The sequence below is a fragment of the Mirounga leonina genome, unplaced genomic scaffold (genome assembly GCF_011800145.1).
Source record: "Mirounga leonina isolate KUSES-001 unplaced genomic scaffold, KU_Mleo_1.0 Mir_179, whole genome shotgun sequence".
Classification (NCBI taxonomy): Eukaryota; Metazoa; Chordata; class Mammalia; order Carnivora; family Phocidae; genus Mirounga; species Mirounga leonina.
The window spans coordinates 2,303,429-2,327,315 of record NW_023270466.1 but is presented as its reverse complement, the minus strand read 5'-3'; positions in this window follow the sequence as shown (position 1 = coordinate 2,327,315).

Below are 23,887 nucleotides of genomic sequence, written 5' to 3'. Positions count from 1 at the left end.
ACTCGTACTCTCTCTCTCTCTTTCTCAAATTAAATAAATAAATAAATAAAATCTTAAGGGGGGGAAAAAAAGAAACTTGGGTTGGGTCTAGAGAAGAAAATGCTCCTGGAGGGACAAGATGATTGTCTTCAAGCACCTGGAGACGGCCTTGGTTCTGTGTATACCCAAAAGACAAAACCATGGCTAACAGAAATTATAAGGAGGCTTTAGAAGAGCTTCTCACAATCCAGAGCTGTTTGGAAATAGAATCAGCTGTCTTGGAAGCTGTGGCTCCTTACCACTGGAAGGAAAGAGAGGAGAATGAGAATTTGTATTTAGGGGGCCTGCTGTGTGCCAGACACTGGAATAGAAAATTTGTGTGATCTCATTTCTTCCTCACATTTGTCCTCTGAGATAAGCATTTATTATTAATACAGAATCCTTATATCCACCATTCTCCCCTGTAGATGGGTGGTTAATTGAAAAAAAAAAAAATAAGTTAAAGCAGAGAATCATAAAACATGGTACATAGATACCATAAATATTTAATTTCAACTTAATACATATGTTTTTTCATTCCCCAAGGCTCATGTTGACCCAAGGCCTTTCTTTGAAGAAATCTACTGATTAGATCTACATGGTCTGTCTTTCATAAACTCTACCTCTGTGAGTTGGTATTGATTTCCAGTTTCCATTTCTTTCAAGCAGAGGAAGAACTTAAACTCTCTTAAGAAGCAATCTGAATTGGAGAGTTTTTCCACATTGTTGTATGATCCAGCAATTCCATTTCTGGCTGTCTAGCCAGAGTAAATGAAACTACTATCTTGAAGATATAACTGTATCCCCATATTTATTGCAGCATTACTCACAATACCTAAGACGTGGCAACAACCTGGGTCCATCGATGGATGAATGGATAAAGAGAATGAGATAGGCGGATAGATAGATAGACAGATAGCTAGATAGATGATAGATGATAGATAGATAGATAGACAGATAGATAGACAGATGATAAATAGCTAGAATGGAATATTATTCAGCCATAAAAAAGGGAAATTTTCCCATTTGTGACAACATGGATGAACTGTAAGGGCATTATGTTGCGTGAAACAAATCAGACAAAGAAAGACAAATACTGTATGATATCACTCATATGCAGAATCTAAAAAAGTCAAACTCACAAAAGCAGAGAGTAGAATGGTGATTGCCAGGGAGCTGGGGGGGGGGGGCGGGCAGAAATGGGAAGATGTTGGTCAAAGGGTACAAACTTCCAGTTATAAGATGAATAAGTTCTGGAGATCTAATGTACAGCATGGTGACTATAGTTAATATCCCATAGTACATTTGGAAGTTGCTAAGAGAAGAGATCTTAAAATTTCTCAACACATACACCAAAAAAACCATAACTGAGTGAGATGATGTGTGTTAATTAAACTTATTGTGGTAATTATTTCACACGCATATATCAGATCTTCACATTGTACATCTTAGGCTTACATGGGGTTATAGCCCAATGAAGTTGGGGGTCGGGGGAAGGCAGTTTTTTATCAGCTTGTCTGCTCCAAGTCTTTACATCACATTCAACCACTTCAGAGGAGCTGGAAACACCTCTATTTCTTTTTGACATCCATATTTCATCAATTTTCATGGTGCTTGATTAAATTATGTGAGGATAATATCAAGGAGAGCTGGCATGGACAGGTTTGGGGGAGAACATGTCTGCCTGTGGGAAGGCCTGCCTCTCAAGCTGGGTGTGTCTCCGGGGAGCTCCATGAGAGTCTCCAGCCGAGCATACCACGGGCATCTGTCAGCCCAGGGAGTGGACAGAGAGTGGACAGGCAGGAGAGGTGGTTAAATGGAGGTCTGTTCAGCAAGCTTCTTCTCTGCCTTTCAGTGATGGAATGTTCTGGCTTCAGAGAAGGTAAGTAGTTCACCCAGGGTCAGACAGCTCATAAGTTTCTCTATTCTAAGTCCACACTCCGGCCACTGGAGGACCCTGGAAGAGTCTGTGGGAATGCTGAATGCACAGCAGTCCTTCACCTGTCAAGGGACTCCACTACTGGGGAGGGGGGAACTGAATGATCTCCACAACCATGGTGCTGTATTTCAAATACCCCGTCAGTGTCCCTCTGCGGCTGTACATTTAAGGAGATATTAAGACATAACGTCAAAAGCCTAGACCTCAAACTAAACGTAAAAAGACATTTTTGAGACAATTTTGGAGAAATTTGAGTATGGACTGGGAATTAGGTAACACCTAGAAGATATTATTAGAAATTATGATGAAAATGCCCCATACAGGGGAGAGAGGACGAAATGCTTGGATTTTGCCTGAAAATATCTTATAAAAGACAAAGACCAAAAAAATATGATTAGGTAAAACAATATAGCAAAATTTTAATAACTATTGAATCTAGATAATGGATACATAAGGACTCATTATACTATTTGCTTTACTTTTGTATATGTTTACATTTTTTTTCCATAATAAAAAGAACTTAAAGTCTACAGCTGAGACACCCCCCTCCCCGCCTGGTTATGAGGTGAGAGCCAGAGGCCCTCCTGAGGGCCATCACCCTCTGTCACTGGAAAAGCCGGGACTGGAGGAAGGCCAGGCCTCACCAGGCACAGAATCGGCTTCGTGCCCCAGGAAGGTCCTACAGCATCTTGAGGATATGAATGCAGACAAACCTCAGCAGCTTTAAGAAGTGGATTTCAGGGCCATGTCCTCCGCATGGAGCCATCACGTCCACAACCACACAATTCCCCCTGGAAGGAAATGAAAAGCATTCCTGGACATTGGACACCAGGCTCCCGTCAGCTCTCCTGGGAGCTTATTAAACTCCCACATTCCTGGGCTCCAACCCAGACCCACAGAACAACTAAGCAATAGCAGCGCCCCAGAATCTGGGGGTTTATTCATTTCCCCAGTGATCCTGGAGTAGTCCTGAACTGGGGGGCCCAGAACCTCCAAGTGAATCAGCACACCAACCTCACCAAAGAGGAACTTGGCAGACAACGGTCTGGTAACCCGCCCAAGGTCATCATCCCTGCGGCCTTCCCCTCTGCAAGTCTCCTGTGGAAGAAGCTGCCCCCAAGTCCCCTCAGAAAGAACGGGCCCTGGGGCTCTGGCTGGTAGGTAAAAGGAAAAAGCCAAGCTCTCCATGAAAGCCAGTCACTTCCTTAGGTTCTGGGGGACTCACACCGCCCTTGGCCCCCTTGCCCGGTTGATGCATCCTGGCTCTTTTGCTTCCCGTGCCTTAGGCACAAATCAGCCCCACATCCCTCTTGGATTCCTCTCCGCAGTACTAACCCCGGGCCTGCGGCTAAGGGGCTCTTAGTTGGGAGATTTTCTAATAGAAGACAGGGAGGAGCCAGGGGATATCTGTTACAGCCATTATTTTCCACTCAGGATACTATTTTACATCTTCATTTTACATCTTGAGGCCCATAAAAGCCTAGAGGGAGGAGCTCAGAAATCCGCAGTGGGGAGTTCATTAAAGATGGGGCGGGTGGCCTTCAGCCGATCAAAGTGAAATACTGCCACCACGTGGCCGCTCCGGGTCATCACAGGCTCTCGCCCCCTTCCCCGGCGCCGTCTGCACCGGCGTGAGACCCAGGCGGCACCATGGAGCGCATAGCCCTTCTCTTCTTCTTAAAACGATTTTATTTATATTAATGGAAATACACTCACATGGCGCAAAACTCAGAGGGTCCACAGGCTCTACAATGGAACATCAATCTCCCTACCCTTGGCCCCGGAGGCATGAATTTTCTGAGCGTTCCTCGTGTCGCCTGCGGGAGGTGCTCTAAGCACACACGCAGATACTCTCATTGTCTCTACACAATATGGGCACGTTTGCCTATTGTGTTCACTGCTGTATCCCGGGGCGCCGCAACACTGAAGATAAACACGGCCGGTCTGCCGCTTGATTTTTTTCACCTACTGTAGCTCACCCACAGTCCCTCTCTCTTGCAGTTGACAAAATCCCATCTCTCACAAACACAACAGGAAAAGCAGTAAATAATAGATCAGAGACACGATTTTAACGGAATGGCCATTCCTTCCCACAAAAAATCAACGCAGACCACCCTGAGTGGAAGTCTTAGAAACTCCCTAGTCCAACCTCTTCTTTTTTTTTTTTTTTTTTAAGATTTTATTTATTTATTTGAGAGAGAATGAGAGAGAGCACATGAGAGGGGAGAGGGTCAGAGAGAGAAGCAGACTCCCCGCCAAGCAGGGAGCCCGATGTGGGACTCGACCCAGGGACTCGACCCAGGGACTCGACCCAGGGACTCGAGGATCATGACCTGAGCGGAAGGCTGTCGCTTAACCAACTAAGCCACCCAGGCGCCCTCCCTAGTCCAACCTCTTCTTACAGATGAGAAAACAGAGAAGGAATGGCCTTCCTGAGATCACACAGTGCGGGCTTCGCTTCCCGGGCTCACGTAGATTGTAGATTCACCTGAATGCTTAGTTAGGGATCTATACCTTGTCATTAACCCCAAGCCTGCTGTCTCACCAGCACTGCTCCCTGGCCCTGCCCTGAGGGACCTGTTCTCCAGTGCCTAGCTCTGTTCCTGCCAGCATTTCTCAGAAATCTGGGCTGATTCCACAGCACCCAAGGCCTACTGCTAAATGCTGCAGTTCAAAGGACCCTCTCTGGTCCTGAACAGCCCTGAACACAAGCCCACGGGGTGAGCCAGACTGAATTATTTAGCCTCCGCTACTCTGAGAGCCCAGGTGGTCCTGCACTGTGAGAAATTTAGGCTTCACAGACCCAAAAAAGACCTTCTATGGGCCAAGTGGTGATAATCCTGAAATGGGTGGCCAAGGGAACTAACGGAATCTCTCCTAGAGATCCTTACGGACCATTACAAAAGAATGCTGTGTAGAATAATGAATCTGTAATACCATAAAACACAAGGTGAAACATCGTAAGAGGCCCTGAGGACTGCTTTGAATTTGAAACTCTCCAACATGCACTGACTATCTGTGCCACATTTCCAGCTGCTCTTAACATGCTAACTTGAAGATTATCAGACAAAATATTTACACTTACATTTCATGAGAAAGGAACCCAAATATTAGTTGTCTTTTCCTTGACTGATAGTTTCATAATTAACTGGGTACATTGCAAGTTTTAACTTTTTGGCTTATTATATAATGAATCATTTTGAAATCACCCAACAAATGATCCTTTTTTTTTTTTAATGATGTGCAATTAGAAGTAATGCTAGTTGGCAGTTGGTTTTAAAGACTCGATCGAATAATTGTTCTTTACAAAGATGGAAAGTGGAAAAGCCAGAATGTGTCGAGGAAGGAATGTGGGATCGTGGAATCTGGTATCTGAGAGACGTCTGGAAGCCTTGCACAACACCTTTTTTTATCATGGGGAAACCGAGGCACAGAGAGTTAAGTGGCTTACCCCAGCCCCTCACTCAAGTCACCACTCCACCACACAGCCTCTCTCGGGGGTAGCAGTTGGGAACACCCGCCCAGGGTGGGGGCCTCTGGGTTCTCATTCTCACTCAGCAGCTACCTGGCTGCGAAATTCCAAGACCCTGTCTACTCTCTCTAAGCTTCAGTTCCCCATCAGCATAATGAGGACGCTGGATGACAAGGCATCTCTGATGTGACGTCTACCCCCCACACCTCCCTCCCAGGTTTGACCACCAGCCCCATCTCCTGCGATTTTTCTGCTCGCCTGGCTAATGAAGAGCTGAGAGCCGTCAGTGTCAGCTCCTATTCATCAGTGCCTAAAGGACGTGGGTTGAGGAAAGCAACTGGCAAATAGGAAACACAGGATGCTTTGGGAGGAACCCACTTTCTGTCACCAGAGGTATCCAGGGCCTCCGGCTTCCTTGGGGGAGCAGGTACTTAAAGGCACTGAGTCTTCCCCAAGGTCTGAACAGGCCCAGAATGACACCTGGGATCCTGCTCAAGGCAGGGAGCAAGTCCTGGCCGCCCACAGACTTTTGTCAGAGGTGGGATGGCCAACTGGGAGGTGGAGAACAGAAAGAGAAGTGCCATCAAGCATGGGTGTGCGGGGTGTGAGGGGTACGCTACCAGCCCCCACTCTGCTCCAAGCCCTGTGCCCTAGCCAGGAGAGTGCACCATTCAGGGGCGGGGCGGGGCGGGGGGGGGCAGCAACCTCTCCCTGCACAAAAGTGACTTCTGCTCCAGAGTTGCACATCCCAGGAATGTAGTTGCCCTTTTAAATGTGTCCACCCAGAAAGGACATTTTCTCCCAAACTTTGCACACACAGGCCAGCAGCGGCCTCCCCCCTCTGGAGCCCTCCTTCCCCAAAACCCGGGACGTGCCTCTCTCTGTCCTCCCTGCAGGCCCTGGAGGGAGCCCATTCAGCACCGAGCACCTGCTGTCCCTTGCAGACTGTGCAGGGTGGGGGCGCTCCTGCCCTTCTTGCAGACCTGGGCCAGTGCACTGACATGACAGCCTTGACCAGGAGACGTGTTTACTGCAGGTCCAGCGGTCCTTCCCTGTAGGAATGGTACCTGAGCTTGTTCCATAAATGGTCCTATAGCCCATCCTTGGTTAGAGGATTCTAGTTGCATGATGCATAGAAAATTTGTTCAATTGACCTCTACACTATTCCGACATCAGTGCCTCTGAACCCAGGCTTGGAGAGCTGGGGCTTTGTTGAGCGCACAGAGAATGAACGGATCCGTGCCTTCCCCCTAACAAATGTGTGGGTTCTTTGGGGGGTTTCTTTGTTTGTTTGTTTGTTTAAAGATTTTATTTATTTATTTGAGAGAGAGAGAGAGAGAGCACAGAGGGAGAATGAGAGGGAGAAGCAGACTCCCCGCTGAGCAGGGAGCCCGATGGGGGGCTCCATCCCAGGACCCTGGGATCATGACCTGAGCCGAAGGCAGACGCTTAACTGACTGAGCCACCCAGGGGACCCCATATGTGTGTTTACTACACATCTACGTGGGCAACATTTGATCTGAGTCCATGTCATGTCATCTACCTCTAACTACTGGCGGCTCTCAAGATATGCCAAAAAAGAATATAATCTTTGTACATGACCATGCAAAGGCTCACGTCTTCAACAGAAGAAAGATGTGGGGGCCAGGAGAAGGTGGAGGGGCCCCAGGAAAACCCTGCTGCCCACAAGCCTGCAGATTTGGGGGGCAATTCTATTGGGTAAGAAGCCCCCAAGATTTGAAGTTTCCAGGACTCCAGGAAAAATCAGTTATGTCTTACCCACACTTTGAATGCTTAAAAATTCCCCAGGGAGTATAGACTGAAAATGATGCCGCTTCCTGCCTGTCTCTCTGGTTCATCCATCCAACATACGTACACATACAGAGTCACTACCAGGTGCCAGGCACAGGTCGAAGAACTGAGGATTTAGCAGTGAACACAACAGACCGAGTCTGATGGATTCTACAGGGATGGTCCCAAGTATACCTTTAACTGCACTCCTCTACAATTCCGGCTACAGCGCAGGGCTCAGCATCAGCAGCGGACAATGTTGGTGCTCTACCCAGACCCACCCGACCCTTTGTACCATTTCTGTGCTCCCCGCCCTCCCCATGGGAGACCATTAGCCAGTGACTGTGGGAGGTGGGCTTTAAAGCCCAGCTCCCTCATTTTCAGGTCTAGTGTTGCACATGGATGTCACTTCCCCTGCAGAGCTGGCCCCCAGACCAGGCTCAAGCCACCCCAGCAGGATTTGATGGGAACCTCACTAGTCACGTGGCTTCCTCCCTCCCCTGGCTTGCATCCTGGGCTCCTTACTGATCTTCCCGGGAGCACTTTCCTAATACGTCACTTACACACAAATCCTCATCTCCGGTCTGAGAGTCACTGAAGGCATCGATCACAAACCCACGTGTGCTTACAGCAGATGCCCTCACCGGGTCACTGCCCAGCATTGCTGAGCACCCCACGTCTAAGCCCTGCAGGGTTTGAGCAGCACCCACTGAACATGAGCTGCACACTGTGCTCAGAGAAGTAGTGTCGGGCGTGAGGATGGGCTACAGAAGCCCTCCTTCCTCCGACCCTCAGCCCTCTGTGCCTTTTACCCTCTCCCAGGGAAGTGCTTTAACCTGCTTGCTCATCTGTGTCACTTCCCATCCATGTGGCCTCATCACCCCTCTTCACTCCATTTATCCTTGACAAAACTCACCCTGGAGGGCCAAATCCTGCCTCCCAACTAGACTCAGAGCATCCTGACATGCTTTTGGGGAGGTTATATTCCTCCCGAAGGGGTGAAAGCAGGAAGCCTTCATGTGGGAAGACCCTGAAGGTTGGGTGGGGTTTTCGTATGGACCCCCAGGGAAAACGAAGTCCCAGTGACGAGAAGTCAGGAGCAGGAAGGGACCGGAGGGGGCAGGGGGGAAGACCATGGCTTTGGCCCAGGAGGGCGCAGGGCCAGGAAGGGGCGCTGGGGGAGACGGAGAGAGGATGTGGGCCCGAACGTGCAGGACCTGACGCACCAGGCACAGGGGAGTGGCTACCATCAGCAGGTGGCATGAGGGTGGTGATGGCGGGTGGAAGGAACCAGGGGTGGGTGGTGAGGGACAGACCACTGAAAGAAAGGTTGTTGGGCGTGGAGGTTGATTCAGTCTGACAAGGGCAGGGGATCAGAGCCCTCGAAGAGAGCTGGGAAGATTTGAGCCCACGGATAATTGTAGTGTCATATGAGGGGGCCCTGGAGCTATGTGACCTTGGGCTTGTGGCTGCCATACCCTAAGCCTCCGTTTCCTCCTCGGGAAAATGGAAATTACAATAATCCATACTGTGATGGTTCACTTTATGTGTCAACTTGACTGAGCACAGAGTGCCCAAACATTTGGTCAAATATTTTTCTGGGTGTTTCTGCTAAGGTGTTTTTAGAGGAGGTTAACTTCTTTTTTTTTTTTTTTAAGAGAGAGAGCGCAAGCGGGGGCAGAGGGGCAGAGGGAGAATCTTCAGCAGGCTCCATGCTCAGCGTGAAGCCTGACATGTGGCTCAATCTCACAACCATGAGATCATGACCTGAGCCAAAATCAAGAGTCAGACACTTAACTGACCACACCACCGAGGCGCCCCAGAGATTAACATTTTAACAGAAGAGTAAAGCAGATCACACTCCCTAGTGTGGGTGGGCCTTGTCCAATCAGTTGAAGGCCTTCATAGAACAAAAAAGACCAACCCCTCCCCTACCCACCCAAGTAAGAAAAAAATTCTCCAGGAGACTGACTTTGGACTTCATCTGCACTATAAGCTCTTCTGGGTCTCAAGTCCTCCAGCCCACACTGCAGATCTGAACATGCCACCCTCCATAATCAAACCAATTCCTTGTAATGAATCTCTTTTTCTATATATACATTCCTATTGGTTCTATTTCTCTGGAGAACCCTAATACGCATACTTCATAGCACTGTTGTACGAGTTAAGTGAAATTACACTTGCAAAAGGCTTAGAACGATGCCTAGCACATACTAAGCATTAGTCTGAGGGGCATAGATGTATGTAAATCAAGGTTATTCTTCATCTAGGAAGGTTGGTCATCATTTGAAAACCCCACATCAGGAATCCACAAAGCAGAGGTGTTCAATCAGAGATAATCAGAAGAGCAGCAGTCACAAATCCATACTCTTGTTAAAGAAAAACCATGCACCAAGCTTGTGAAAAGTAGAGGGATAATTGCTTCACATTTTAGGTCATGCTGGAGCATTGCCCAGTGAGCCTGCCTGACCCTCACCTGACACCCCCAGGGGCTGTCACCGTGTATTTGGCTAACAGTCCGCAATAAGACCGCAGGCAGTTGTTAGCTCTGTCAGGTTAGAAGTTAACCTGCAGAAATTGATAAGTTGTCTGACTTTATGACCTGGTAGAAAAGTGAGCCCCAAAGCTGTTGAGGTTTCCCCGGGCTCTAGAAAGTTAAAAAGTCATATATCTAACCTGGCCACCTGATTGGGCACCCATTTCCCTAAAGACCACAAATCATTCCCCTTGAAATGCTCTGAGCCAGCACTTTGGTCTCCCTGCTGGTTCCCTCATTAAAGAATTAAATCAAATCTTGACGCCTGGTTTCTATCTATTTGTAGGAAAATTATGTTTATAACACTCCAGAGGAAGCCAAATCTGCACCAGGGGGTTCATGATTTCACACGAGATGCTTGAAATAATGTTTCCATGGATGAAAAAATGCTGGTGAGAAATGTGATTGTCACAGTGCTTCTCAACCTTTTTTTTTTTTTTTTGTCTTATTGTCCCCCTAAAGGAATGTTTTTAGACATTTTTTTCCCCTGATCATCCCCTTCCTGTGAAACTTTTGTACAACCCATATAATTATATCTGTTTGTATACTGTGACCCTTTGGAGAGCCCCAAACCACTGTGATAGCTAATATCTTTTCATCCCCCCCTGAAGGACCCATGTGCTCTCAATGGGGCAATACAGCCTCCAAGGGGGATGGATTTTAAGCTCTACCCTACCATCCATTTGATCTTAAGGAAGTGACTTCCTTTCTCCTAAGACAGTTGTGGGACACAGAGGCGGGAGGAGAGAGGAGGATCACTCTTCCCCGATATATGCGTCTGGGCAGAGCAATTAGACTCTAACCCCCCTCCTGATCACCACTCCACTCCCCTATATATAGACACACTCACTTTAGTGTTTTGGGTTTGGGGCTTTAGTGTTTTGGGTTTGGGGCTTTTTTGTTCATTTGGTAGGTTGGCTGGTTGGCTGGTTGGCTGGTTGGTTGGTTGGTTGGTTGGTTGGTTGGTTTTGGCCTTTCAGGTCACAACGTCGTGAAGCTCCCCCTTTTCTTCTCTCTCCCTCTATTAAAAATATTGCTAACTATATATTATTTGCTATTTATTTCAATTTAATTCCATGCCCCTTATAAATGTGAAGCACAAATAACCAGCCCCTCCAGTCATGCAGCTTCTGTGGGCATCCCTTTAACGCTTGCTGCGAGTGATCATTTCTGAGGGAGAGACCATTTCTGTCCCAAGAGAACATGCTAGAAAGACTATAAGACCGACCAAAGCAATACTTCTACTCGATACTTCTCCTAGTATGATAGTGGTGGCGATAAAGTCAGAGCCTGAGAGACAATCTTCACAGAGCTCACAGGCATTTCCCAGTCACGTGATTTGGTCCTTGAAATTTGACAGGCTTTCTCACTCCAGAGTCCGAGAACCCTGGCTTCCCCTGGCTGGGAGAAACAAGAGGCCCTGAGAGATTCAGGTCTGCTGCTCTGTGGAGACCCAGTCAGGGCCGAGATCTAAAGGTGACGCCATCCCGAGAAAGACCTTTTGCTGGGAATCCGAAAATGAGCCTAGGGTGACATCAGCTGAAGGAAGGAGGAGATGCAGGAGAGAACTCCCTTCTTACCCCCAGTCCCATGAAATCATCTCTTACTAGAGACTGAACCTCAAAAGTTTGGTTAAAAAAAGAAAAAAAAAACAAGGCAAGAGTTTCAAACAGGCCATGAATCAATACTTACGCAACCAGAAAGGAATGAGAACAGGACTACTACAGCCAACAGGGTGGTCTAAATGACGCTGGAAGAGAAAAAGTGGGGAGAAGTGTTTTTTCTTGAAGTTTCAAGCTAACCCAAGGAGTAAAGGACAAAGAAGTCCACCCTAGGCTCCTCAGACCAGCCTACTTGGTTTTCTTCCCACTTCTTTGGTCCTTCCCACCCAGGTATCTTCCAAATGCTTTTGCGATGCATTTGTGCCTTCTTCTACATGATTGAATTTAAATAAGATCACTTTAATACTGGGAATGAAACCCACCAGGAATCTACAAGCATGTCAGCACAAAGAGGAAATTGAGATTGGATTTCCATCATCAGTAGAATTTTCCTCCTAAGTGTGAGCAAAAGAAAATACACAATGAGGGAAAACTTACAAACGACTCTCTGGGGTAAAATGAAATAAAATCTTCCTGATGTCCTAGAAAGAAATATTTTCTAAGTCATCTGTGTAACAAAGTAAAATTAATCCTATGTATTTATTAAACTCACAAAGATGCACCGGACTTATCAGCACACTTTCCCTATGGTGCAATATGTTTTGTAAGCCTCCTCCTACTGTCACTGAAAAATGTATATTTTTAGGTCCAGCTTTAGGTTGAATACAGTCTAGGCTGTGGGTTTCGGCTGAAAACAGTCAATTCTTGTTATTCACGTAGTTATGTTATAAATTCACTGTAAACACTGAATTAGCGAGTGCTGAACCATTGTTTCTAGGGAAATGCAGGGTTCAGTTCCTGTGAACCTCTGGTCACATTTTTGTCAGCAGATCAATACATAGCTTCGTTTTGTGTGTGTTTCTGTTAAAGACCCCTTACTGGATATATATTGCTGACCCATTACCAAGGGCACTGTAACTCATGCCAGAACACAGCTTATCTAATGCACCTATTCTCTCTGTAAGGTACATCCCAGCCTTCTTGCCATAGGGAACACCAGAACACATTTCAGCACCCTGCTTGAGGACTATTTTAAATAGTGAAATTGCCAACAATAAGCACAAAAAAATGCAAAAAAAAAATGTGGCATGAGCTAGATTGCGAAAGGGACACTTATTTACACCATGAGGGCTGAAACAAGGAGGCAGTGTGGCACCTCATCTGACCTCAGCTGGAAACATGTGACTCAAACTTTGCTCCAATCTGCACATGTCCACAAATGCCTGCAAAAGGCACCATGAGCACTGATTTGGGGGATTACAAATAAATTTTAGGAAACAGGTGAATTTGCATGCAGATCTGTGAATAATGAGATCAATTGTATTTCTGTCTTTAGCTCCTACTGCACAGATTACCGAAGCTGAGTTTAGGGAGTCCTTCAAATTTATACAGACTGTACACCCAATAAAACAACCCTTTCAATTCCGTTCAGACTTTCTGCTTGCAAGAGTTCAGTCCTCTTCTTGGCAGTGAAGAGGAACTGGATATGGCCACCCCAAACTATGCCACTTCGGCAGATTGATTATTTTGAATTAAAGGTACTTGAGATACAGCTGGTACAAGGACACCCTGACCATCCTTTGTCACCCTGAAAGCAGGAGCTAAATCTCTCATGTGAAAGGTACTCTCCCTGTCCCAGGAAAGTAGAAGGCATCCTCATCACCAGACATAGGAAATCCAGAGTCAAGAAGGTATATCAACAGATCTTGTTACTTCTTCACCAATTTATTACCCCAAGCCCAAACCTTTGTCTTGTCAATTCATCACAATAAATACAACAAATATATTGTCATAAAAGCTTCCTGCGTTAATCACTTCTTTGAGTCTCATATTTTTATGGGGTTCCCATTGTACAGAATTATGTTGTTCTCTGGTTAATCTGTTTTATGTCAATTTAACTATTCGACCAAAGAATTTAGGGAAGAAGAGAATATTTTTCTGCCCCAATAGCAGCCAATTTTATCTGTTAGAAAGTTCCTCTTCCAGGGGTGCCTGAGTGGCTCAGCTGGTTAAACTTCGGACTCTTGATTTTGGCTCAGGTCATGATCTCAGGGTCATGAGATCAAGCCCTGTGTCAGGCTCCACGCTCAGTAGGGATGGGGAGTCTGGTTAGGATTCTCTCTCTCCCTCTCCCTCTGCTCCTGCCCCCCCAAAATAAATAAATAAATCTTTTTTTTAAAAAAGGAAAGAAAGAAAGTTTCTCCTCCCTTGGTAAGCCACAGAGCCTCGTGGTTAAGAGTGGACTCTGAAAAAAAAAAAAAAAAAAGAGTAGACTCTGGAGCCTGATGTCTGAATTTGAACCCAGACCCATCATTATAAGGTTTGGCCTTGGGCAATTCAACCTCACTAAGCTTCAATTTCCTTAACTTTAAAATGGGAATGATAAGAGTACCTACCTCATTGGGTTGTTATAACACTTAAATGATACAATAAGTTTAAAGCACTTAGCCCCATGCCTGCCATGTTCATGAGTCCTCAGTAAGGGCATATTATATTGCGTTGAACAGAACACCCTTCCCACAGTAGTCCCACAGAGGGCAATGTGTGAAGCACCACTTTCCTATGTTTTTCAGAGCCGGGAGCTGCATTGCCACTGTTAGAAAATAAAACAGTGTCCTTAAAACGTTCGCTTTAACAGCATGTCCTCTTTAACTCTTCAAGTGGATTTAATCTCAGAAAAGGGGAAAAAACAAAAGATAGTCCATGAAAGTTCTCCAGTGTTTTCCAAACCACAAGGTCTGCCTTGGCAAATGGCCCACCTCTCTGTCAAGTGAGGGTTTAACCAGTGATCTCCGTGGACCAGTCCTGGACAGTAATCATGTTCCAGCCCAGTCTGACTTGTGACTCTCTTCCCCTCTTTTTCCCGACACTCAAGCTAAAACAGTCTTCCCAAGAACAATATGAGAAACAGGATTTCATAAGATGTTACTGTATCTTGAGTCTTTGTTCACTGCTGTGGTTCTCAGCCAGCAGTGATCTTGCTTCTGAGGGCACATTTGGCAGCAATGTCTGCAGATGCTTCTCACTGTCACCAAGTGGGGCAAGGGAGGTGCTACTGGCCTCGAGTGGGGAGAGGCCAGGGATGCTGCCAACACGCTGCAAGGCACAGGACCGCCCGCACAGCACAGAATTATCTAGCCCGAGTGTTACTAGTGCTGAGGCAGAGAAAGCCTGGTTTCTCTTGAAAGCACAGTTTCCGTGGCTGACGTGATCTCCCTTGGCATTGAGATCCAGGGGTGCAGGAGGGAAGGGGCTACCTGTTTTGCATGGTGTTCTGACCATGACCGGCGATTTCCTGACAACTTTGAGCGTATGATCGGTGGCATTACTGGCTAGTTAAACTCCCACAGAGTTTAATCCTATCCTAAGCCTATGTTCCAGTGACCTTTTTCCTAAGGTAAGAGCCAACTGAGTGACTTTTTAAAATCTCAAAGTATAAGCTAGAAACACTTTGTGGATTTGGTTAAGTCACAGACCATCAACTTCAGTGGAGATAATCACATGGAACTACTTTATCCTGATAAGGAATTAGCACCTGGTGGTGGCTGGGGCAGCTTTGAACTATGAATATCTGTCTCACCCCATTGCACTTACTCTTTCTGCCTTTGAGGAAAGCATAACTTACATACCTAATGATACTTTTAAAACCCAGAATTCTTTTCAGCTGATTGCCTTTCTTCTATTCCTTAATCCTGCTGTTCCTCAGAACCTTACAGAATCACCACGTGCTCTGACACCATTCCCTGGACTGTTTCTGACCAACTTGCAGTGAGCATAGTCCCTGAACACCCCACACCAAGCAACAATAATAAGACAAGAGTTTGCGCTCGAACATCACTGGCTGCTTCAGCAACACTTAAACCCATCAGGAAATTCTCTAAGAGGAAGAGATTTGGCACCAAGGGTGTGTGAAGTAGTCTCACTCAGATGAGTCTTCCAGTCCAGGCTGAGTGAAGACCATTAGAAAAAGGAAAAAGGAGAGAGGGGCTGGTGTGGCCCTTCAAGGGGACCCACGCCTTACCAGGAGGCTGTTACAATGGGACACCAGTGGGAAGGCACCACCAGGGTTCTCCGATTCACTCCTCAGATAGGCCTGCAGACAACAGTCTTGGTATCACAATTTGGAATCACTCTTCCCATTTTTTTGTTTTGTATTCATCATCTCATCAATAGCAATGACAGAGATTATTATCCCCATCTTACGGACAAGGAAAATTGAGCTACAAAGTTCCATGTCTCACCCCAAGTTGGTCACATGATTAATGCAGGCACCAGAGTGCAGTCCCCCACTCTCCTGACTGGCTGGCAAGACCATTACAGGAACACAAACAGACAAGAAAGAATTGCACCTCCTTTTCACCAACAAAACCATTTTTGATGGTATGTAATGGAAATGTCCCTGCTAAACTGTATCCCCCCTAATCCTGGCTTTAGTAATAATGTAGGCAAAGAAAAATTGGCTCTTTTACAAGTTATTGAATTCTTAATCTTAAGATTTGCTAAACTTTACATATAACCACAAGATAGAAGCTATAATACCCATTTTATAAGTGAGAAAACTGAGGTCTGAGGTAAACTGAGGTATACTCTTACTACATGATCAAGTGTAATCATGCTCCTTGGTATTGATTCAATGCAGTTGAAAACTTATGTCCGCACCAAAACCTCCACGTGGATATATATAGCAGCTTTATTCATAATTGCCAATACTTACAAGTAGCCAAGATGTCCTTCAGTATGTGAATAGATTAATTCAGCATTAAAAACAAATGAGCTATCAAATGTGAAAAGATACGAAGGAAACTTAAGTGCATATTACTAAGTATAAGAAGCCAACCTGAAAAGGCTGCATATGATTCCAACTACATGATATTCTAGAAGAGGCAAAACTATGGAGACAGTAAAAACATTAGTGGTTTCCAAGGAGAGAGGGATGAATAGGCAGAATACAAAGGCTTTTTAGGTCAGTGAAACTACTCAGTATGATACCATAATGGTAGATATCTGTCAATATACATTTGTCCAGACCCATAGAACATAAAACACCAAGAGTGAATCCTAATGTAAATTGTAGACTTTGGGGGATAACGATGTGTCAATGTAGATTCATCATTTGTAACAAATGTGCCACCCTGGTGAGGGATGTTTATAACGGGGAAGGCTCTGCATGTGTTGGGGCAGAGGATATATGGAAAATCTCTGTACTTTCCAATCAATTTTGCTTTGAACCTAAAACTGTGCTAAAAATAAGGTCTATCTTCTTTAAAAAGAAAAAAAAATTCAGCTCCTCTCAGATTCAGATATTGTTGCCCTGGGGGGCTCCCCTATCCCCCAGTAAGGGTCCGTATTACACTTATGTTTAGAAACCACTTGCTTAAGTGAACTGCTGCCTGCCATTTAATAGCTCTGTGGCCCTGTGACCTCGGGCAAATTCCTTCACCTCTGACTTCAGTTTATTACCCATGAAATGAGGATAATCACTTCCTAATGAGATCCTGGGAAGGATTAAAGGAAGATTCAGTGTAGGAAAAATACCTGAATATTATAATTCCTTTCCCTATCTCTAAGAAGTTTGAGTTTGGTCTAAGGGCATTTAGGCACTCACCAAGAATATTAAGGAGGGGAATGAGTGATTAGCTTTGTTTAGAAAAATCATTGATTAAAAAAATCATTTAGTCAGCAATGTGAAGATGGATGGAAGAGTTTGTTGACAGCTTCTTGCAGTGCTCAATGAGAGATAATTAAATCCGAGAGAGTGGGATGGACAGAGAAGGGATACACACATTCACGAAGAAGTTAGGAGGTAGATAGACTGGACAAACTTTGGGGATTCAAAAGCCAGCCTTGACCCCTACCTTTCTTCACAGCCCACAGCTGCTCCAATAGCACGTCCCGCCTTCTCTACCATGGAGTAACCAGACCCTCCAAGCTCTCCCACCTACGCTGTTTACTACTACCATCTCCACTGCTCAGTCCCTGGTCTTGGAATATTACCATAGGCTTCTAGTGTTCTTCCTGCTTCCAACCCCAAGCCATTCTCTATAAAGCAGCCAGAATGTTATTTAGAAATATAAATCAAATCTCTTTCACTCCCCACTTTAAAATCCTCTAGTCAGTTTCTATGACACTGAACAAAATAAAATTCTTTAACCTTGGCTTTTAGGATCAGGCTGATTTCTTCTCCTACTTCATTGACGATTTCCCTTCCCCTCTCTGTGGCAGCTTTGTTTTCCACCAGTTAAATTCAAGCCCACGTAAGAGTGTGTGCAGTTTTCTGTTCCCTCTGTCTAGCATGCTCTCCCTGCCCTCCCATCTACCTACCCCCACCTGCCCACTCCACCCCCTCCATACTTGCACCTCTTTTGTGCATCAACCTCTCCCATCCCCTTTCAGGATAGGGAACATTTTCTTAATTATCTTTGCTTTCCCAACATCTTACTCAACATCTGACACATGGTAACCATTCAGCAGTTATTTGTAAAACGAATGAATGAATAAATGAATGAATATTTCTCAGTTGAGGCTTTACTTCTTATTGAGCCAACCTTCATTTCTCATATATTTGCTTCCTGAATTATTCCTCCTGGCATTGCTTTAAACTCTATCTCCTCTCCTCATACTTGCAGTTGAGACCTACTCACATTCAACATTCAACTGTCCTCACATTGGACTAGACTATGTCCTCTAACCTCGGCTCTCCAAACTTCTCTCTTTTTCACCACAGAATTTCTCTGAATTCTCTCACTTCCTCTCTCCTCCACTCTTGCCCAATTTTACCTCCCTAGGGCTCCCTTATATGCCCTCAGAAGCTGTGTTTCTTCAAGGACAGTCAGAATCAACTCCATCAATGGCTATAAACACAGACTGCTATGTCCTACCTCAGACATAATGAATTGGCCTCTCTAGAGTGGAGATCAAAAAATACAGTTAAGCTTTGAACAACACAGATTTGAACTGCACAGGTCTACAGATTTTGTTTTCAGTAAGAACAGTACTGTAAATGTATGATTTATGATTGCCTTATTATTTTTAATAACATTCTTTTCTGTAGCTTGTTTTATTGTAATATAGTATGTAATATAGATAACATACAAAATATGTGTTAATCATCTGTTTATGTTATTAGCAAGGCTTCCAGTCAACAGCAGTCTATTCGTAGTTAAGTCTGAAAAGCCAAAAGTTATACTCGTATTTTTGACTATGCAGGGGATTCAAGGGTTTACTGTATGTGTTTTTAACTTTCCAGATGATTCTGAAGAAAACCAGAATATGTCACCCAAAATATGCCTCTTTGACATAAAAATTATTTTTAACTAAAGGCTATTAAGAACACAATTAGTAAACACAGAAAAGGCTTTCCCATTTCTGCCTAAAGGCAGGAAATAAATTCTCCTTCCACTGGAGATAGACATATATTGGCCCAGAGCTGGCACCAAAGGAACCTGCAGACAAACCTTGTTAAACTAACCCTTCTCTTCCCAGTTAAGAAAGGACAAACTACCTAGCCCTAGTTGAACTGCCCTTAGCCCAAACCCCTTTGTCTTGTCAGTGCTTCACAAATATATTGTTTCCTTGCCTAAAAGGTAAAAAGCTTCCCGCTCTAGTCACTTCCTGACATCTTCATTCTTTTATTAACATGTAAAAATTCAATAAAATGTGTATGCCTTTCTTCTGTTAATCTTTATCAATTTAATTTTTAGCCCCAGCTAGGGACCCTAAGAGGACTGAGAAAGATTTATTCCTCTCCTGTAATTCTTGAGTGCACCAACACTTAAGACTTCTAGTAAGCTATTTTTAATTTTTTTAAATAGTTAATACCCTCACAATGCAAAAAAAATCTAATAGTGCAATAGGATTTTGGTGGCTTTCCACACGTAACTATAGAATTCCTACTGTTTAATAAGATGACCAACAATCCAATAGAAAAATGGGCAAGAGACATGAACAGGCATTTCTCAGAATTGCCAACAAGCATATGAAAAGATACACTATCTTGACAAAATAAACATTCATATCTATATCTATATCCCCTCAGAATTGTTGCACTAAAATATAGAATGTTCTCTTACACTAAATCAAGAATGTTCTCAGCCACATTGTTTGTGATATAAAGAAATGGAATGACTCAAATGTCCATCAACAGAAGACTAAATAAGTAAATGTTGATATATTGATTCAAAGGAATACTATACAACAATGAAAATAAGCAAACCATAGCTCTAAGCTTCAACATAGATGAATCTTAGAAAATAATGTGGAGGGGGTTGCCTGGCTGGTTCAGTCGGTAGAGCATGTGACTCTTGATCTTGGGGTTGTGGGTTCAAGCCCCACATTGGGTATAGAGATTACTTAAAAATAAAATCTTTTTAAAGAAAAAAAAAAGAAAAGAGGGGTGCCTGGGTGGCTCAGCTGGTTAAGTGTCTGACTCTTGATCTCAGCTCAGGTCTTGATCTCTGGGTGGTGCATTCAAGCCCTGCATTGGGCTCCCTGCCCAGCTTAAAAAGAAAAGAAAAAAAGAAAAGAATAAAAAAAGAATGTGGAGAGATGTAAGGGGTAAGTAATTTTTTTCTACCCTTCTGAATTCTTAACTGAGACCCTCATGTAATTAAAGACAGATCTACAAGAGAAAAACAAACAGAAGTTTATTAACATATATAACTTCCAGGGGCACCTGGGTGCTCAGTCAGTTAAGCCTTGCACTTGGACTCACATCATGATCTTAGGGTTCTGGTATGGAGCCCCGAGTGGGGCTCCATGTTCAGCAGGGAGTCTGCTTCTCCCTCTCCCTCTGCCCCTCCCCCACTCATGCTCGTGCTCTCTCCCTCTCCCTCAAATAAATACATAAAATATTTAAATATATATATATAACTTCCAACTATATGGGTAACTCTCCCAGAGATGGCCCAAGCCAGCACCTTAAATACCATCTTCAGCTAAAGACAAAAGAGAGATCCTGAGGAGGGAGGCCAGTCATGGGTAGTTACCAGGAAAAAATAGTAAACAATGAAGGTTTGCTATGTAGGTTTAAGTCAGTGCCTCCTCCATTGATAAGAGTTCCTAGAGATTTAGTCTTTCTTCTCTTCAAGGTATAGAAAAGAGGACATCTTTACAAATGTAGATTTGTTTTATAAATGTAAATATCCCTTACTGAAGGGTAACTTCTGCTCTGTTTTCAGAGCTTCCCCCATGTCTATTATCTCTCAAAATAATCCTTATGCCAAAGAGGTATATTTTAGCGTGGAGTATTCTGCTACCTTTCAGGGGACAAAAGCAAATTAACAAGTGCAGAAGAATACACAAAGTATTATACCATTTTTGTAAAGTTTATAAATAAGCAAAACCAAAGAATATGTCATCTAAGGATACATACCTATATAGCAAATCTATAAAGGAAGGCAAGGGGATGACCCAACAAATTTAGGACAAGGATCACCCGAAGGGATGAGGTGGGATGGGAGGCAGTGTAATGGGATAGAGAGAAATCCATAGAGAATGTCAAGAGTATTCCATGCTGAGGGATTGGCTCATATGTGTTTATTTTATATTACATCTCCTAACTTATATGGTATTTTATTTATTCTCTTAGGGGTATAAAATATTTCATTATTTCCAAATGAAATAAAAGATTTAAATGATTTAGAGTAGAAAGTATATCTCCCTCTATCCCTGTGCCCCAATCCCTAGAGGACACCATCCCCAGAGACATTCCAAGCACATACCATTGTGGATGCATATATACACATTTTTACACATATGGTACCATAACACATACAGCATGCTACATCCTGTATTATATATTGCATTATAATGTATTAGACTGTCTTATTCTATATCTATCTTGTTTTCCTATTGAAATGTTGAGCTCTTTCACATTTATTTGCAGGAGCTCCTTTTATTTTTTCAATAGCTTTTTCATATGCAAATACATTTTCCTCAGCTTTTTTCTTATCTCTTGATTTTGTTGATATTTTTCAAAAAAACTTTTAAGTTTTAATATTGCAAATTCATCAAACTCTTTGTGGGTTTGTTTATGGCTTTCTTCATACTTACAAATACCTTTCCCATTCTAAGTTTTAATTCTCATATTTTCTACTGACACTTTTATGGATTTGTTTTTAACATAAATATTTTTTTACCATCTGTAATTTCTTCTGGCGGGTTGAAAAAACAAATTCAACTGGGTAAATTTAAAGATCTAATTGATTTTATTCAACAATTCATGTGTCAGGCAGCATCCCACCTAGCAGGTGGAAAGGAGCTCCAAGGAGTTGTACAAAATGGGAGGATTTTATAGGCAAGAGGATGGGACAAGGAAGTTAAGAGTGGATTACTTCAGACAGGGCTACCTTCCCTTAGGGGAAGTCAGAGGGTCTTATCAGGCAGGTTACCTCACTAGTACTGATCAGTAGAGGGGAGCAAAATTTGCCAACACAAAATGTATCTCTTTGGCATGTGAATTATTCTAGGCTAATTATGTTTAAGAAACAGAAGTCTCTGGAAGAACCTTTGATATTCCCCTTAACTATCTAAAGGAATGTAAATAACTGCAGTATAATATGAAGTAGACGTGGTAGAGGGGAGGATCTTAACAAAGTCTGTTAAATTTCCTCTCTAAGTTCTACTGTTTCTGTATGGCTCAGCAGACATTTATTTACCAAGAATTTATTCTTTCATTATGTAAGACTGATGAATCACAGTCCTGTACCTCTGAAACAAATAATACATTATATGTTTAAAAAAAAAAAAAAAGATAGTAGGAAGGGAAAAATGAAGGGGGGGGAATCTGAGTGGGAAATGAACCATGAGAGACTATGGACTCTGAGAAACAAACTGAGGGTTCTAGAGGGGAAGGGGTGGGAGGATGGGTTAGCTTGGTGGTGGGTGTTAAGGAGGGCACATATTGAATGGAGCACTGGGTGTTATATGCAAACAATGAATCATGGAACACTACACCAAAAATAAAAAAATAAAAAAATAAATGTATTCTTTCATATTCCTGTGAATTGCATTCCTTCCCTTTGAAGTCCCAGACCCCTACCCTCTTCTCCTTAGCTCTGGATGACATATGAGCTTTATTTGCCTGACTGCCTGTGGGCCTCATATTCTTATAGAGCCACTGTACGTACATAATTAAATTTGATTTTCTTCTGTTAACCCATCTCATGTTAGTTTAATTCTTAGACCAGCCAAAAAAACATTTAAGGATAGAGGCATATTTTTCCTCCCTAATATCAGAGAATTCCAGACTGATTGGTTTAAAATTCCACTCCCATAGAGGCTGAAACTGTGATCAGGTTAGGTATTCTTGCTGTGGCTTAGCACAAGTGACTCTATTTTAGGCATGTGGTTTCTTTTTAACAGACAGAAAAAGTAAAATTGGGATATCACTTTTTTTTTTCTAAATGGTCATATGTTTTTCCAGCACCATGCCTTAAGTAAATCATCTTTTCCCCACTAATTTGATATACCACCTTTTTCATGTAATAAATTCCTGTGTGTATCCAGATCTGATGAACCCATGCTTTCTCATCTGCTGGACCTCATCTACTATCAAGGGCAACTTGTATCCTTGGAACACAGAGCAAAGAAAGCTTGCACACCTTAGGTCCTCATTAGCTCATTAACATGGAGCTGCTAAGACAGCTAATAACAACTGCTTATAAAGGTGAAGTGCAAAGAACATCTAGACATGGCCCAGCCCTCTCCAGGTCCAGTCTGTAATAATCAAAAAGCCCTTCCCAGGTTGGGTTCCAGTCATTCCCAGCACAGCCTGATACCAGATTAACAAAGCATACCCTCTCCAGGCAACCAATTTGCTGCTGATTCTCAGGATTAGCAGCATGTTAATCTATAAATGGGGATCTTGATCTCAACCCCATGAGAATGGGACTTCACAGAATTCTGCTTTGAATCAGTTGTAATAGAACCTTTCCTGAGTACCTCTACCCACAGAGGCATTTTCTCCTTCCCTTGCCATGTGACTTAGCCTCAGAACCAACCTGAAAATTTTTTTCTGATTTCTTGGCAAATTTTGCTTTCAGTTAAGTTCTCTCACAATTACTATTAAAATACCCTTCTTCACTGACGAAGGACATGAATAACCTTGAGAATTCCAAGTGTGATATTAAGCATCCTGAGTATCATGGACTCCATCACACAGTTAGTGTGCCCCTACTATGTAGAAGGTGCTATACCAGGAGCTATGGAAAAGATAAAGACAAACGTGATAGTTCCTTATTCCTCAAGGAGGTTATAACCCACCATGTAGACAAGTAACAATAGTACAAATTATAATCATGATCATTATGATATATATATATATATCATAATCATGATCATTCATGCAGGGGTGAGAAGTTTGGCTGGGGAGTCTTTCTGTATAAACATTAGCATGTGACTTAGTCTTTCTGGGTGTCCCTTTTCTCATCTGAAAAATGCAATAAAACCCATACTTCTATTGTCAGTGAGAG